Source organism: Eleutherodactylus coqui, chromosome 10, assembly GCF_035609145.1.
Source record: "Eleutherodactylus coqui strain aEleCoq1 chromosome 10, aEleCoq1.hap1, whole genome shotgun sequence".
NCBI lineage: Eukaryota > Metazoa > Chordata > Amphibia > Anura > Eleutherodactylidae > Eleutherodactylus > Eleutherodactylus coqui.
The window spans coordinates 95571529-95588423 of record NC_089846.1 but is presented as its reverse complement, the minus strand read 5'-3'; the positions used below and the strand labels follow the sequence as shown (position 1 = coordinate 95588423).

At 47.1% G+C, this 16895-nt stretch overlaps 1 protein-coding gene across 1 annotated transcript in view; it reads right to left on the bottom strand.

Annotated features, from left to right (window-relative positions):
* PPP1R13L (protein phosphatase 1 regulatory subunit 13 like) overlaps positions 1 to 6878 on the bottom strand; it is a 28658-nt gene extending 21780 nt beyond the window's left edge. Inside the window, exon 1 of the mRNA XM_066581525.1 lies at positions 6748 to 6878. The gene's annotated coding sequence lies outside the window, so the exon portion shown is untranslated. The remainder of the gene's footprint in view (positions 1 to 6747) is intronic.
* Between the last annotated feature and the right edge of the window lie 10017 nt (positions 6879 to 16895).

The following is a 16895-nucleotide window of genomic DNA, read 5'->3' as shown; positions in this document are numbered from 1 at the left end:
ACTAAGTGTTCTCCCACGACAGAAATCCGCTTGTGTTAAAATGCAACGCCCGTGGACAGGCAGCCTAACAAAAAGGGCGCCCTCTGCGTCTAGAGGAAAGAAGTTTCTACTCCGACAAAGAGAGTTCTTTACTGTAAGAGCAGTGAGACTATGGAACTCTCTGCATGAGGAGGTGGTGATGGAAAATTCGATAAGAGTTCAAGAGGGACCTGGACGCCTTTCCTGAGCGATACAATATTTTTTCTCTTAAATGGGGAAAATTGGCTTCTGCCTCATTGTTTTGAAGGTTTTTTTGCCTTCCTCTGGAACAACATTGAAGGGGGAATAGGCTGAACTGGGTGGACATGGATCTCCTTTCGGCGTTACATATCGTGCTATGCTATAATCTCTCTAAACCAATACTAGTCTCATCATGTTCCTTCTCTACTCCAGTAAAATATATAAGGCTGGGTTCACACGGGGCAGATTTGCCGCGGAAACTCCGTGCGTAATTTCACTGCGGCAAATCTGCTTGTGGCCACTAATCCTGGCCTTAGCCAGCCACATGGACGAGATTTGCCAAAAATCTCATCCACATGTGGTGGCCAATTTGTTGCAGCAAAATCAGCGCTGCAGCGCAGGCTCGTGGGACACAGCATGTCCATTTTTCTTCCTGCTGTGGCCACGCTCTCTTCTATGGGAGAGCTAGCCACAACAAAAAAATCATGCGGCGAAGCCACTCCAAAACCCACGGCTAAGTCCTGTGGGTTTTATAGCTGCGCTTTCCCAGTGGAAATCTCGTGCTTTTTCTCTATGGTAAAACTGCGAGATTTCCTCCGAAAATACGACTCGTGGGAACCCAGCGTTAAGGTTTCCATCATGTCTCCCCTCTCTCCTCCTGTAATTTATTTGAAAGATTTCCATCATGTTTCCCCTCTCCCTTCTTTACTACTGTAACATATATAAAAGGTCTCCATCATGTCCCCCCCTCTGCCTTCGTCCCTCCTGTAACATATATAAAAGGTCTCCATCATGTCCCCCCTCTGCCTTCGTCCCTCCTGTAACATATATAAAGGTTTCCATTTTGTTCTCCCTCTCTCCTCCTGTAACATATATAAGAGTTTTCATTACGTCCCCCCTCTCCCTTCTTTTATCCTGTAACCTATATAAAGGTTTCTATCATGTCCCCCTCTCCCTTCTTCCCTCTTGTAACATACCGTATATAAAGGTTTCCATAATGTCCCCCCCTCTCCTCCTGTAACATATATAAAAGGTCTCCATGTCCTCCCCCTCTCCCTTCTGCAACATATGTAAAGGTTTCCATCATGTCACCCCCTCTCCCTTCTTCCCTCCAGTAACAAAGTATATAAAAGGTCTAAATCATGTCCCCCTCTTCCTTCTTCCCTCCTGTAACATACCGTATATAAAAGGTTTCCATCATGTCCCCCCACCTTCTCTCCTCCTGTAACATCTGTAAAGATCTCCATTATGTCCCCCTCTTCCTTCTGTAACATACCGTATATAAAGGTTTACATCATGTCCCCCCCCCCCCTCTCCCTTCTTCCCTCTTGTAACATATATTAAGGTCTCCATCGTGTTTTCCTCTCCCTTCTTCCCTCCTGTAAGATATATAAAGGTTTCTGTCATGTCCTCCCTCTCTCTTCTCCTCTAACATCTATAAAGGTCTCCATCATGTCCACTTCTCCCCCTTTTTTTCCTGTAACATACCCTTTATAAGGGTCTTCATCGTGTCCCCCTCTTCCTTCTCTCTGCTGGTTATAAAGATTAAGTTCTTTAAGGATTTCCACCATCTGTAGCCCATCTTTGGTCTCATTCTATGTTATGAATATTTTTCTATAGATGAGGTCTCCAGGACTGAACACAGTATCACAGTTGGGGTCTCACCAGAGCTCTATACAGCAGGATCACAATCTCCCTCTTTCTACCGGTTACACCTCTCGCTATGCAGCGAGCATCCTACTTGTTTTCTTCAGTGCCCAACCGCACTGTGGAGTCATTCTGAGGCTCTCAGAAATTGGAACCCCTAAATCCTTCTATTTTGAAGTCCTGGATAACACAGAAGACCTGATATGATGCTCAGCCTGAGGATTTCTTCTCCCCAATAACATTATTTTACATTTGGAACTTAAAGCGGCCGTTTCCATTGTTTAACCAATTAGTTATGTACAGACAATAGAATAAAAAAAAATCTATGTGGGCGGTCATTTAGAGATAAGCTTAACTACAGCCTTGTAGGCTATAGACACAATGACGACCGAGGGCCCATTCACTTCCATGGGAGAATCTTGTGGGATGCTCTGTGAACTGTGCAGGGAGGGGAGGAGGGGTGCTGTGATATCACCTATTGTGAATAGTGGATCCTGTGTTCTCTATATATACAGGTTAATTACAACTGATTTTTCCGATGTGAAGCCCTCATAAATCACACTTAGACTGCCTGTCCACGAGCGGGTTTGAATTGCGTTCCCCGCGGTGATAAACCGGCTGCTGTGAACGCTCTCCATAGCTATGGAGAGCGCAGCGCCCCTGTCCACGAGTAGAGAATCATTGCGATTCTCCGCTCGCGGCCGGCAAATCGCAGCATGCTGCGCATTGCTGCAATTCTCCGCGGTCAGCCTGTCAGAGCGGTCTGTCAGCTCCTGCTATCGCAATGCCCATGTACAGGCAGCCTACATGACACTCAGATACATCAATTTGATATCAATAGAAACTTAAAGGGGGTGTCCCGCGCCGAAACGGGGTTTTTTTTTTTTGCATAGGCCCCCCGTTCAGCGCAGGACAAACCCAAGGGATGTGTTGAAATTTAAAAAAAAATTTTACTTACCCGAATCCCCTATCTGCAACTTCTTCCTTCTTTTCCTCCAAGATGGCCGCCGGGATCTGCACCCACGATGCACCGCGGGTCTTCTCCCATGGTGCACCGTGGGCTCTGTGCGGTCCATTGCCGATTCCAGCCTCCTGATTGGCTGGAATCGGCACACGGGACGGAGCTACGCGATGGCGCATAGAAGGGGGCGGAGCCAGAACGCCACTCGTGCCCGGACCGACCAGAAGGGAGAAGACCCTTCTGCGCAAGCGCGTCTAATCGGGCGATTAGACGGCACCATGGAGACGGGGACGCCAGCACAGGGAAGGTGAGTATATAACTTCTGTATGGCACATATTTAATGCACGATGTATATTACAAAGTGCATTAATATGGCCATACAGAAGTGTATAACCCCACTTGCTGCCGCGGGACAACCCCTTTAAAGTTTCATTTAGCAAAACTGTACTATAAGACGTCCTCGTTGTCCGTAGCAACCAGTTGCAGTGTCTCATTTTTCCAGCTGAGATAAAAATCAAAGCTGTGCGGTGATTGGTTGCTATGGACAACAAATTACTGTCAGACAGTTTTGCCAAATTAGGCCCAAAAAGTTCTACTTTGACATTGTCGACGTCAGGGGTATGTGCGACAAAATGGCTGCCAACGAAGACAGGACGGCGGCTTGTGTTCTCAATATCACGGCTACCAGTCTGTTATTAGAGAGCAACGTCATCTTCGAACAAAGTTTAGTGAAGCTCCACCCAATGGGTGCACAATTCGTAAGCGGTACTCCAATTTTTATGAAAAATGGTTGGATCTGGAAGCGAAAACCATCCTTCTGTCCACCAGTAACCGTGAAAAATCGTGACGTGTGTCTGAGCAAGTTTTGCATGAAGTCCTCAGAAATCCATCAGAGCGAGCAGAGAATTGGACATCCCGCCGCCAACTGTGTGGAAGATTCTGCGCAAATGTTTACAACATTATCCCTACCGATTGCAATTGTTACCCTGAAACTGGAGGACAAAGCGCGGCGACCTTCTTTCTGCGAGAGTATGCCAACTAATGGAAAGCGACGGTGTCATGGAGTCTTTAGTGATGAAGCCGCCTTCCGGGTTACAAACGTAATGTCAGAATCTGGGAGGGGGAGACCACCCATCTACGGGGAGCGGACGGGAGACCCCCACAAGGTGATGTGTTTTGTGCTATAACCTGTAGGAAGGTGCGCAGCCGCTTCTCTATCCATGAAGAAGCAATTCCGGGGATTTCGTACCTGACGCTACAGATAAGGCTTCTGCCGCAGCCGGAACACGAAATCCTAGGATTCATCTTCCAACTGGACCCCCCACCATTATCACAATGAAGTCAGAAGTGAGCAGCGACACCAAACAGATGGATGGCCGCTCCGGTGGTGATAATAGTGAACTTCTTCCTTCGTCCACGTTCCCCGGACCTTCCACCTTGTGATGCTTCCTCTAGGGAGTGTAAAGGCCCATTAAGACACAACAATTATCACTTAAAAGCCATCTTTTGAGCGATAATCGTTGTGTGTAAATGTGCCCATCTTTCAGTTTTCTGCCAAACGATGAATTTCAGTTCTGCTTGAAAACTGTTGTTCAGCAGAACAGTTGATAAGCAGGACCCCAGCTGTGTCCTGCGGGGGAGAGCTGACTACAGCTGATTGCATTGTATCAGCTGGTCTCAACTGTCAGCTCCGCCAGCAGAACAAAGAGAATGTAATAGGGGAACAGTGGGAGGTCTGTTCCCCGAGTACAGCTCCCAGCGGCTCAAACGCTACCCATTGCTGCTAATAGGCATTAGTATCAAGTAGTAGTTCATGTAAAATGATCGCTCAAAAGCCATCTTTTGAGCGATCATCTTTGTGGTGTAAATGCTTACATGCCCCCCTTACCACCCACCATGATCTGCGAGGACATATCCCAGAAGCCACTACACTACAACATGACTGCAGCCTTGATCTGTGTCCATTGAGAAAAGAGCCATATTGGACACCCCTGCGGCGGAAAACACTTTTGATGTGCAACAAAATTGCGTTTCTGTTCCTATTAACATCACATTTATGGATCCAGTGTCATGGACCGCGAGGTAGAGGGGGGGGGGGGGGGGGGGGGGGGATCACGCAGGGCAGAGATGCTGAGGAGTGTCCGCAGCAGAAAAATTTGCAGCAAATTCCAGAACATTTGGCATCCAAAATAGAGTCACCATCACCTGCCCAGCAGCGCTGCACTCACAGGAGGCCGCCGATACCGCGTGAAAGGCTGCGCTGATAGCACCAAGTATTGGGAGGTGGGCCAGACACGCAGCTGATCTCCGGTCAGAAACCGAAACAATAGGAAGATGTTGTGCATTTCCACCCCTATGACAGTCTCAGGAAGATAGTTTGTAACAATCACACTAAACAGTGTGCAGGGAGGGGGAGGAGGGGAGCTGTGACATCACCCATTGTGAACGGCAAATTCCTGTGTTATCTATAATCCTGCCTGTAAAAATTAGATAAAGGCACCAATTTAGCACACAGAGCGTCTCCCCCCCCCCTTCCCCAAACTCAGCACGCCGCAGAGCGTCTCCCCCCCCTTTCCCCAAACTCAGCACGCCGCAGAGCGTCTCCCCCCCTTTCCCCAAACTCAGCACGCCGCAGAGCGTCTCCCCCCCTTTCCCCAAACTCAGCACGCCGCAGAGCGTCTCCCCCCCTTTCCCCAAACTCAGCACGCCGCAGAGCGTCTCCCCCCCTTTCCCTAAACTCAGCACGCCGCAGAGCGTCTCCCCCCCTTTCCCTAAACTCAGCACGCCGCAGAGCGTCTCCCCCCCTTTCCCTAAACTTAGCACGCCGCAGAGCGTCTCCCCCCCTTTCCCTAAACTTAGCACGCCGCAGAGCGTCTCCCCCCCTTTCCCTAAACTTAGCACGCCGCAGAGCGTCTCCCCCCCTTTCCCTAAACTTAGCACGCCGCAGAGCGTCTCCCCCCCTTTCCCTAAACTTAGCACGCCGCAGAGCGTCTCCCCCCCTTTCCCTAAACTTAGCACGCCGCAGAGCGTCTCCCCCCCTTTCCCTAAACTTAGCACGCCGCAGAGCGTCTCCCCCCCTTTCCCTAAACTTAGCACGCCGCAGAGCGTCTCCCCCCCTTTCCCTAAACTTAGCACGCCGCAGAGCGTCTCCCCCCCTTTCCCTAAACTTAGCACGCCGCAGAGCGTCTCCCCCCCTTTCCCTAAACTTAGCACGCCGCAGAGCGTCTCCCCCCCTTTCCCTAAACTTAGCACGCCGCAGAGCGTCTCCCCCCCTTTCCCTAAACTTAGCACGCCGCAGAGCGTCCCCCCCCTTTCCCTAAACTTAGCACGCCGCAGAGCATCCCCCCCTTTCCCTAAACTTAGCACGCCGCAGAGCGTCCCCCCCCTTTCCCTAAACTTAGCACGCCGCAGAGCGTCCCCCCCCTTTCCCTAAACTTAGCACGCCGCAGAGCGTCCCCCCCCCTTTCCCTAAACTTAGCACGCCGCAGAGCGTCCCCCCCCTTTCCCTAAACTTAGCATGCCGCAGAGCGTTCCCTCCCATTCCCTAAACTTAGCACGCCGCAGAGCGTTCCCTCCCATTCCAAGCACAGTCTCCCGAGTACGTTCCCCTCCGGTTGGCTCACAGTGGTGCCGCGGACCCCGCAATCACATGTATGCACATGCCAGCAGGCCGGCGCGGACTCGGTGCTCTCTTCTCCTGGTTTACAAGGCGCACACTGCGATCTTTATTCACCATGAAATGCTTCTATTCATGCACAGCAAGCCGAGGTAGTGCCGAGTGTGGAGGCATGTGGGGGTCTGCGCGGCTTGTAAGCCAGGAGATAAGGGAACACCGAGTTAGCGCCGGACTGCGGGGTCTGTGATTATCTGCATTCACCCTGACACCCCTCAGCAGAGGGGAGGCGGGGTTAGGCTCTCACCTGGTGGCACAGCCGCTGCTGCACCTCTTCCTCTCTCCGGGGAGACTTTTCTCTCCTTCTTCCAACTCTCAGCACTTGGAGACGTCCCCGCCCCCACATTCCAGGACACGCAGGTAGGAGCAGCCACAGGTGGGGCCACCGCGCGGAATGCCGGGACTCGTAGTCCTCCCACTGCCCCGCTGGCTCACTGTGGTAAATGTAAACTTTGTAGCGAACTACATGTTCCAGCGTTCCCCCCCATACAGGACGGCTCCCGACAGCCTTGGGGCTCAGACGGACACAAGTGAGTCACGTGATGCTGCCCGGTGGTCACCGGAAATAATGATATTAAAGGAAGACCATTTATGACATATCAAACTGTAAAATACATTCACTGTATAATATGCTGTACAAAACTCTATACTATATAATATATAGAGAGGGTACTACACACTATATAATATCCTTTATAATACTCCACATTATATAGTATACAGTATAGTGCTCCAAATTATATTATACTCAGCACTGCACTATATACTACACTGTACAATACTCCGCACTATATAATATCCTGTATAATACTCTGCACTATATACTACACTGTTTAAATACTCTGCACTCTATAGTATCCCGTACAATACCCCGCACTATATAATATCCTGTATAATACTCCGCACTATATATTATACTGTATAATATTCTGCACTATATAGTATCCTGTACAATACTCCATACTATATAGTAATCTGTATAATACTCCGCACTATATACTGCACTGTACAATACTCCGCACTATATACTATATTGTACAGTACTCCGCACTATATACTGCACTGTACAATACTCCACACTATATAATATCCTGTACAATACTCCACACTATATAATATCCTGTACAGTACCCCGCACTATATAATATCCTGTACAATACTCCGCACTATATAATGTCCTGTACTATACTCCACACTATATAATATCCCATACAATACTCCACACTATATAATATCCTGTACAGTACCCCGCACTATATAATATCCTGTACAATACTCCGCACTATATAATGTCCTGTACTATACTCCACACTATATAATATCCTGTACAATACTCCGCACTATATAATGTCCTGTACTATACTCCACACTATATAATATCCTGTACAATACTCCGCACTATATAATGTCCTGTACAATACTCCGCACTATATACTACACTGTATAGTATTCTGTACTATATAGTATCCTGTACAATACTCCATACTATATAGTAATCTGTACAATACTCCGCACTATATACTATATTGTACAATACTCCGCACTATATACTATATTGTACAGTACTCCGCACTATATAGTATTCTGTACAATACTCTACACTATATACTACACTGTACAATACTCTACACTATATAATATCCTGTACAGTACTCTGCACTATATACTACACTGTACAATACTCCGTACTATATACTATACAGTTTAATACTCCGCACTATATAATATCCTGTACAATGCTCGCACCATGTTCTATTTCTGTGTGAGTCTAGTATGAAAATAGAACATGCGGATATGCGGCCTCTTGCACGGGGTGTCTATGTACTGTGCGATGCGATTCACGCCTCAGATTGTCGGGTGCCACTTTCTGTTATGTGTATGCGCCCCCAGGCTACCCACACATGGTCAATCGCAATATCGGACTTGCCATCGTGTGATTTACCTGCTGATACGAGGTGTTTTTCTGTCAAAAACACCTCCCACCACTCTTGGGAAGCAGCGGTTCGCCGGCACGACTTCCGGACGCATCGAAGGATCAGAAAGTGTTTCCCATTATTTTCTAGGGAGAACACCTACCGTAGAAGCTGCGTGAGGAGACTTATAAGGCCATTGTACTCCTCTGGGAAATATGCTGATCATTACACTGTGCAACCTCTTCTGTCCAGCAGGTGGCGCTGATGTCTGTATTATACTAATCATTACACTGTGTTACCTCCTGTGTCCAGCAGGTGTTGCTATTGTCTGCATTATCTTGATCATTACACTCTGTTACCTTTTCTCTCCAGTAGGTGGTGCTGATGTCTGCATTATACTCATCCACCTTTTCTGTCCAGCAGGTGGAACTGATGTCTGTATTATACAGCTGTAACTGTGGTTTTGTTTCTGTTCCCCCTGTTTTGTAAGCGCCGCGGAATATGCTGGTGCTATATAAATAAAGATGATTATTATTAGAGCATTACACTGTGTGACTTCTTCTGTCCAGCAGGTGGTTCTTATGTAGTGGCTCTTACTAGTAATTATTAGAAATTATAGTACCAGTGTTTCTGGTTACGCAATGCGCCACACAGCTCTGCTACATGCACATCATACACACACAGCTCTGCTACATATACGTCAAACACAGCTCTGCTACATGCACGTCACAGATACACAGCCCTGCTATATGTACATCACATACAGCTCTGCTACATATATTTTTCATCAAATACAACAGGAATCACAAGCAGCTCAGCAGAGTTCCGCACATACAGTACCAGTGTTTCTGGTGGCGCAATGTAGCTCTGCTACATGAACATCACACACACAAACGGTTCTGTTACATGTACGTCACAGAGACACAGCTCTGGTACATGCATGTCACACACACAGAGCTCTGGTACATGCACGTCACACACAGTTCTGTTACATGCCCGTCACACACACAGAGCTCTGGTACATGCACGTCACACACATACAGTTCTGCTGCATGTACATACAACACACACAGTTCTGTTACATGCACGTCTCACACACACAGCTCTCGTACATGCGCATCACACACAGCTCTGTTACATGCACATCACACACACAGCGCTGTTACATACATGTTACACACAGCTCTGCTCAATACACATCACACACACAGTTCTGTTACATGCATGTCAGACACATAGTACTTTTACATGTACATCACACACTCAGCCCTGCTACATGCAAGTCACACACACAGTTCTGTTACAAGTATGTCACACACACAGTTTTGTTACATGCACATCACATACCCAAAATTTTGTTACATGTACATCACTCACACATACAGCTCTGGTACATGCACGTCTCACACACACACACAGCTCTGTTACATGCACGTCACACAGACACAGCCACAGCTCTGGTACATGCACGCCACACACATACAGCTCTGGTACATGCACGTCACACACACACACACAGTTCTGTTACATGCACGTCACACACAGTTCTGTTACATGCATCTCACACACACAGTTCTTTTACATGTACATCACACACATACAGCTCTGCTACATGCACATCACACACACAGCTCTCTTACATTTGCGTCACACACACAAACAGTTTTGTTCCATGTACGTCACACAGACACACCTCTGGTACAGGCACGTCACAAACATACAGTTCTGTTACATGCACGTCTCACACACACAGCTCTCGTACATGCACGTCACGCAAAGCTCTGTTCCATGCACATCACACACACAGTTCTGTTACATGCATGTCACACATACAGTTCTTTTACATGTACATCACACACACAGCTCTGCTACATGCATGTCACACACACACAGTTCTGTTAGATGTACATCACACACAGTTCTCTTACATGTACGTCACACACACACAGCCCTGCTACATGTACATCACATACAGCTCTGCTACATACATTTTTCATTCCATACAACAAGGATCACAAGCAGCACAGCAAAGCCCTGCATACACTGGTCATGTGACCCTGGACTCCTCCCACACAGGTGACTGATTACAAGGTGGTGACATCATCACAGGTGCTGTATGCACACGGCTGCTGTCTGGCTAGGTGTTCAATAGCAACTGAGGCCGCGGGGGGTTGTAGTCTGCCTGTAATCTGCACAGGGATGAAGGTCCTGTGATGACATCACTGTCATGTGATCAGGGGCCAGCAGGTGGCGGCGCTAATGTCTTCATTATACTGATCATTACACTGTGCTACCTCTTCTGTAGAGCAGATGGCGATGATGTCTGTATTATACTGATCACTACACTGTGTTGTCTCCTGTGTCCAATAGGTGGCACAGATGCCGTATTATACTGATCACTACACTGTGGTGACTCCTGTGTCCAATAGGTGGCACAGATGCCGTATTATACTGATCACTACACTGTGGTGTCTCCTGTGTCCAATAGGTAGCACAGATGCCGTATTATACTGATCACTACACTGTGCTACCTCTTCTGTACAGCAGGTGACCATGATATCTGTATTATACTGATCACTACACCATGTTGTCTCCTGTGTCCAGTAGGTGACGCTGATGTCTTGATCATTACACTCTGATACCACCTTGCCCAGCAGGTGGCACTGATACATGTATTATCTTGATCATTACACTGTCACCTTTTCTGTCCAGCAGGTGGTGCTGCATTACACTGTGACCAACCTCTTCTGTCTAGCAAGTGGCGGTAATGATGCATTATACTGGTCGTTACACTGTGCTACCTCTTCTGACCAACAGATGGCAGTGATGTCTGTATTAAACTGATCACTACACTGTGTTGTCTCCTGTGTCCAGTAGGTGGCGATGATGTCTGTATTATACTGATCACTACACTGTGCTACCTCTTCTGTCCAGCAGATGGCGATGAGGTCTGTGTTATACTCATCACTACACTGTGGTGTCTCCTGTCTCCAGTAGGTGGCGCTGATTTCTATATTATACTCATCACTATACTGTGCTGTCTCCTGTGTCGAGTAGGTGGCGCTGATGTCTGTATTATACTCATCACTACACTGTGGTGTCTCCTGTGTCGAGTAGGTGGCGCAGATGTCGTATTATACTGATCACTACACTCTGTTGTCTCCTGTGTCCAGTAGGTGGCGCTGATGTCTGTATTATACTCATCAGTAGACTGTGTTGTCTCCTGTGTCCAGTAGGTGGCGCAGATGTTGTATTATACTGATCACTACACCGTGTTGTCTCCTGTGTCCAGTAGTTGACGCTGATGTACACTGTGATACCGCCTGTGTCCAGCAGGTGGCGCGAATGCATGTATTATCTTGATCATTACACTGTCACCTTTTCTGTCCAGCAGGTGGTGCTGCATTACACTGTGAGCAACCTCTTCTGTCTAGCAAGTGGCGGTAATGATGCATTTACCTGGTTACACTGTGCTACTTCTGTCCAGCAAATGGCGATGATGTCTGTATTATACTGATCACTACACTGCGTTGTCTCCTGTGTCCAGTAGGTGGCGCTGTTGTCTGTATTATACTCATCAGTACATTGTGTTGTCTCCTGTGTCCAGTAGGTGGCGATGATGTCTGTATTATACTGATCACTACACTGTGCTACCTCTTCTGTCCAGCAGATGGCGATGAAGTCTGTGTTATACTGATCAGCACACTGTGTTGTCTCCTGTGTCCAGTAGGTGGCGCTGTTGTCTGTATTATACTCATCAGTACATTGTGTTGTCTCCTGTGTCCAGTAGGTGGCGATGATGTCTGTATTATACTGATCACTACACTGTGCTACCTCTTCTGTCCAGCAGATGGCGATGAAGTCTGCGTTATACTGATCAGCACACTGTGTTGTCTCCTGTGTCCAGTAGGTGGCGCTGATGTCTGTACTATACTCATCAGTACATTGTGTTGTCTCCTGTGTCCAGTAGGTGGCGCTGATGTCTGTATTATACTGATCACTACACTGTGCTACCTCTTCTGTCCAGTAGATGGCGATGAAGTCTGTGTTATACTGATCAGCACACTGTGTTGTCTCCTGTGTCCAGTAGGTGGCGCTGATGTCTGTATTATATTCATCAGTACATTGTGTTGTCTCCTGTATCCAGTAGGTGGCGCAGATGTCGTATTATACTGATCACTACACTGTGAGCAACCTCTTCCGTCTAGCAAGTGGCGGTAATGATGCATTATACTGGTCGTTACACTGTGCTACTTCTTCTGTCCAGCAGATGGCGATGATGTCTGTATTATACTGATCACTACACTGTGCTACCTCTTCTGTCCAGCAGATGGCGATGAAGTCTGTGTTATACTGATCAGCACACTGTGTTGTCTCCTGTGTCCAGTAGGTGGCGCTGATGTCTGTATTATACTCATCAGTACATTGTGTTGTCTCCTGTGTCCTGTAGGTGGCGATGATGTCTGTATTATACTGAAAACTACACTGTGCCACCTCTTCTGTCCAGCAGATAGCGATAAAGTCTGTGTTATACTGATCAGCACACTGTCTTGTCTCCTGTGTCCAGTAGGTGGCGCTGATGTCTGTATTATACTGATCACTACACTGTGCTACCTCTTCTGTCCAGCAGATGGCGATGAAGTCTGCGTTATACTGATCAGCACACTGTGTTGTCTCCTGTGTCCAGTAGGTGGCGCTGATGTCTGTATTATATTCATCAGTACATTGTGTTGTCTCCTCTATCCAGTAGGTGGCGCAGATGTCGTATTATACTGATCACTACACTGTGAGCAACCTCTTCCGTCTAGCAAGTGGCGGTAATGATGCATTATACTGGTCGTTACACTGTGCTACTTCTTCTGTCCAGCAGATGGCGATGATGTCTGTATTATACTGAAAACTACACTGTGCTACCTCTTCTGTCCAGCAGATGGCAATGAAGTCTGTGTTATACTGATCAGCACACTGTGTTGTCTCCTGTGTCCAGTAGGTGGCGCTGATGTCTGTATTATACTGATCACTACACTGTGCTACCTCTTCTGTCCAGCAGATGGCGATGAAGTCTGTTATACTGATCAGCACACTGTGTTGTCTCCTGTGTCCAGTAGGTGGCGCTGATGTCTGTATTATATTCATCAGTACATTGTGTTGTCTCCTGTATCCAGTAGGTGGCGCAGATGTCGTATTATACTGATGACTACACTGTGCTACCTCTTCTGTCCAGCAGATGGCGATGAATCTGTGTTATACTGATCAGCACACTGTGTTGTCTCCTGTGTCCAGTAGGTGGCGCTGATGTCTGTATTATATTCATCAGTACATTGTGTTGTCTCCTGTGTCCAGCAGGTGGCGCTGATGTCTGTATTATACTGATCACTACACTGTGCTACCTCTTCTGTCCAGCAGATGGCGATGAAGTCTGCGTTATACTGATCAGCACACTGTGTTGTCTCCTGTGTCCAGTAGGTGGCGCTGATGTCTGTATTATATTCATCAGTACATTGTGTTGTCTCCTCTATCCAGTAGGTGGCGCAGATGTCGTATTATACTGATCACTACACTGTGAGCAACCTCTTCCGTCTAGCAAGTGGCGGTAATGATGCATTATACTGGTCGTTACACTGTGCTACTTCTTCTGTCCAGCAGATGGCGATGATGTCTGTATTATACTGAAAACTACACTGTGCTACCTCTTCTGTCCAGCAGATGGCAATGAAGTCTGTGTTATACTGATCAGCACACTGTGTTGTCTCCTGTGTCCAGTAGGTGGCGCTGATGTCTGTATTATACTGATCACTACACTGTGCTACCTCTTCTGTCCAGCAGATGGCGATGAAGTCTGCGTTATACTGATCAGCACACTGTGTTGTCTCCTGTGTCCAGTAGGTGGCGCTGATGTCTGTATTATATTCATCAGTACATTGTGTTGTCTCCTCTATCCAGTAGGTGGCGCAGATGTCGTATTATACTGATCACTACACTGTGAGCAACCTCTTCCGTCTAGCAAGTGGCGGTAATGATGCATTATACTGGTCGTTACACTGTGCTACTTCTTCTGTCCAGCAGATGGCGATGATGTCTGTATTATACTGAAAACTACACTGTGCTACCTCTTCTGTCCAGCAGATGGCAATGAAGTCTGTGTTATACTGATCAGCACACTGTGTTGTCTCCTGTGTCCAGTAGGTGGCGCTGATGTCTGTATTATACTGATCACTACACTGTGCTACCTCTTCTGTCCAGCAGATGGCGATGAAGTCTGTTATACTGATCAGCACACTGTGTTGTCTCCTGTGTCCAGTAGGTGGCGCTGATGTCTGTATTATATTCATCAGTACATTGTGTTGTCTCCTGTATCCAGTAGGTGGCGCAGATGTCGTATTATACTGATGACTACACTGTGCTACCTCTTCTGTCCAGCAGATGGCGATGAATCTGTGTTATACTGATCAGCACACTGTGTTGTCTCCTGTGTCCAGTAGGTGGCGCTGATGTCTGTATTATATTCATCAGTACATTGTGTTGTCTCCTGTATCCAGTAGGTGGTGCAGATGTCGTATTATACTGAACACTACACTGTGAGCAACCTCTTCCAACCTCTACCGTCTAACAAGTGGCGGTAATGATGCATTATACTGGTTGTTACACTGTGCTACTTCTTCTGTCCAGCAGATGGCGATGATGTCTGTATTATACTCATCAGTACATTGTGTTGTCTCCTGTGTCCAGTAGGTGGTGCTGATGTCTGTATTATACTGATCACTACACTGTGCTACCTCTTCTGTCCAGCAGATGGCGATAAAGTCTGTGTTATACTGATCAGTACATTGTGTTGTCTCCTGTGTCCAATAGGTGGCGCTGATGTCTGTATTATACTCATCAGTACATAGTGTTGTCTCCTGTATCCAGTAGGTGGCGCTGATGTCTGTATTATATTCATCAGTACATTGTGTTGTCTCCTGTATCCAGTAGGTGGCGCAGATGTCGTATTATACTGATCACTACACTGTGCTACCTCTTCTGCCAGCAGATGGCGATAAAGTCTGTGTTATACTGATCAGCACACTGTGTTGTCTCCTGTGTCCAGTAGGTGTCGCTGATGTCTGTATTATACTCATCAGTACGTTGTGTTGTCTCCTGTATCCAGTAGGTGGCGCAGATGTCGTATTATACTGATCACTACACTGTGCTACCTCTTCTGTCCAGTAGATGGCGATGAAGTCTGTGTTATACTGATCAGCACACTGTGTTGTCTCCTGTGTCCAGTAGGTGTCGCTGATGTCTGTATTATACTCATCAGTACGTTGTGTTGTCTCCTGTATCCAGTAGATGGCGCAGATGTCGTATTATACTGAACACTACACTGTGAGCAACCTCTTCCATCTAGCAAGTGGCGGTAATGATGCATTATACTGGTCGTTACACTGTGCTACCTCTTCTGCCAGCAGATGGCGATAAAGTCTGTGTTATACTGATCAGCACACTGTCTTGTCTCCTGTGTCCAGTAGGTGGCGCTGATGTCTGTATTATACTGATCACTACACTGTGCTACCTCTTCTGTCCAGTAGATGGCGATGAAGTCTGTGTTATACTGATCAGCACACTGTGCTACCTCTTCTGTCCAGTAGATGGCGATGAAGTCTGTGTTATACTGATCAGCACACTGTGTTGTCTCCTGTGTCCAGTAGGTGTCGCTGATGTCTGTATTATACTCATCAGTACATTGTGTTGTCTCCTGTATCCAGTAGGTGGCGCAGATGTCGTATTATACTGATCACTACACTGTGCTACCTCTTCTGTCCAGTAGATGGCGATGAAGTCTGTGTTATACTGATCAGCACACTGTGTTGTCTCCTGTGTCCAGTAGGTGTCGCTGATGTCTGTATTATACTCATCAGTACATTGTGTTGTCTCCTGTATCCAGTAGATGGCGCAGATGTCGTATTATCCTGAACACTACACTGTGAGCAACCTCTTCCGTCTAGCAAGTGGCGGTAATGATGCATTATACTGGTTGTTACACTGTGCTACTTCTTCTGTCCAGCAGATGGCGATGATGTCTGTATTATACTGATCACTACACTGTGCTACCTCTTCTGTCCAGCAGATGGCGATGAAGTCTGTGTTATACTGATCAGCACACTGTGTTGTCTCCTGTGGCGCTGATGTCTGTATTATATTCATCAGTACATTGTGTTGTCTCCTGTGTCCAGTAGGTGGCGATGATGTCTGTATTATACTCAACAGTACATTGTGTTGTCTCCTGTGTCCAGTAGGTGGCGCTGATGTCTGTATTATATTCATCAGTACATTGTGTTGTCTCCTGTGTCCAGCAGGTGGCGCTGATGTCTGTATTATACTGATCACTACACTGTGCTACCTCTTCTGTCCAGCAGATGGCGATGAAGTCTGTGTTATACTGATCAGCACTGTGTTGTCTCCTGTGTCCAGTAGGTGGCGCTGATGTCTGTTTTATATTCAT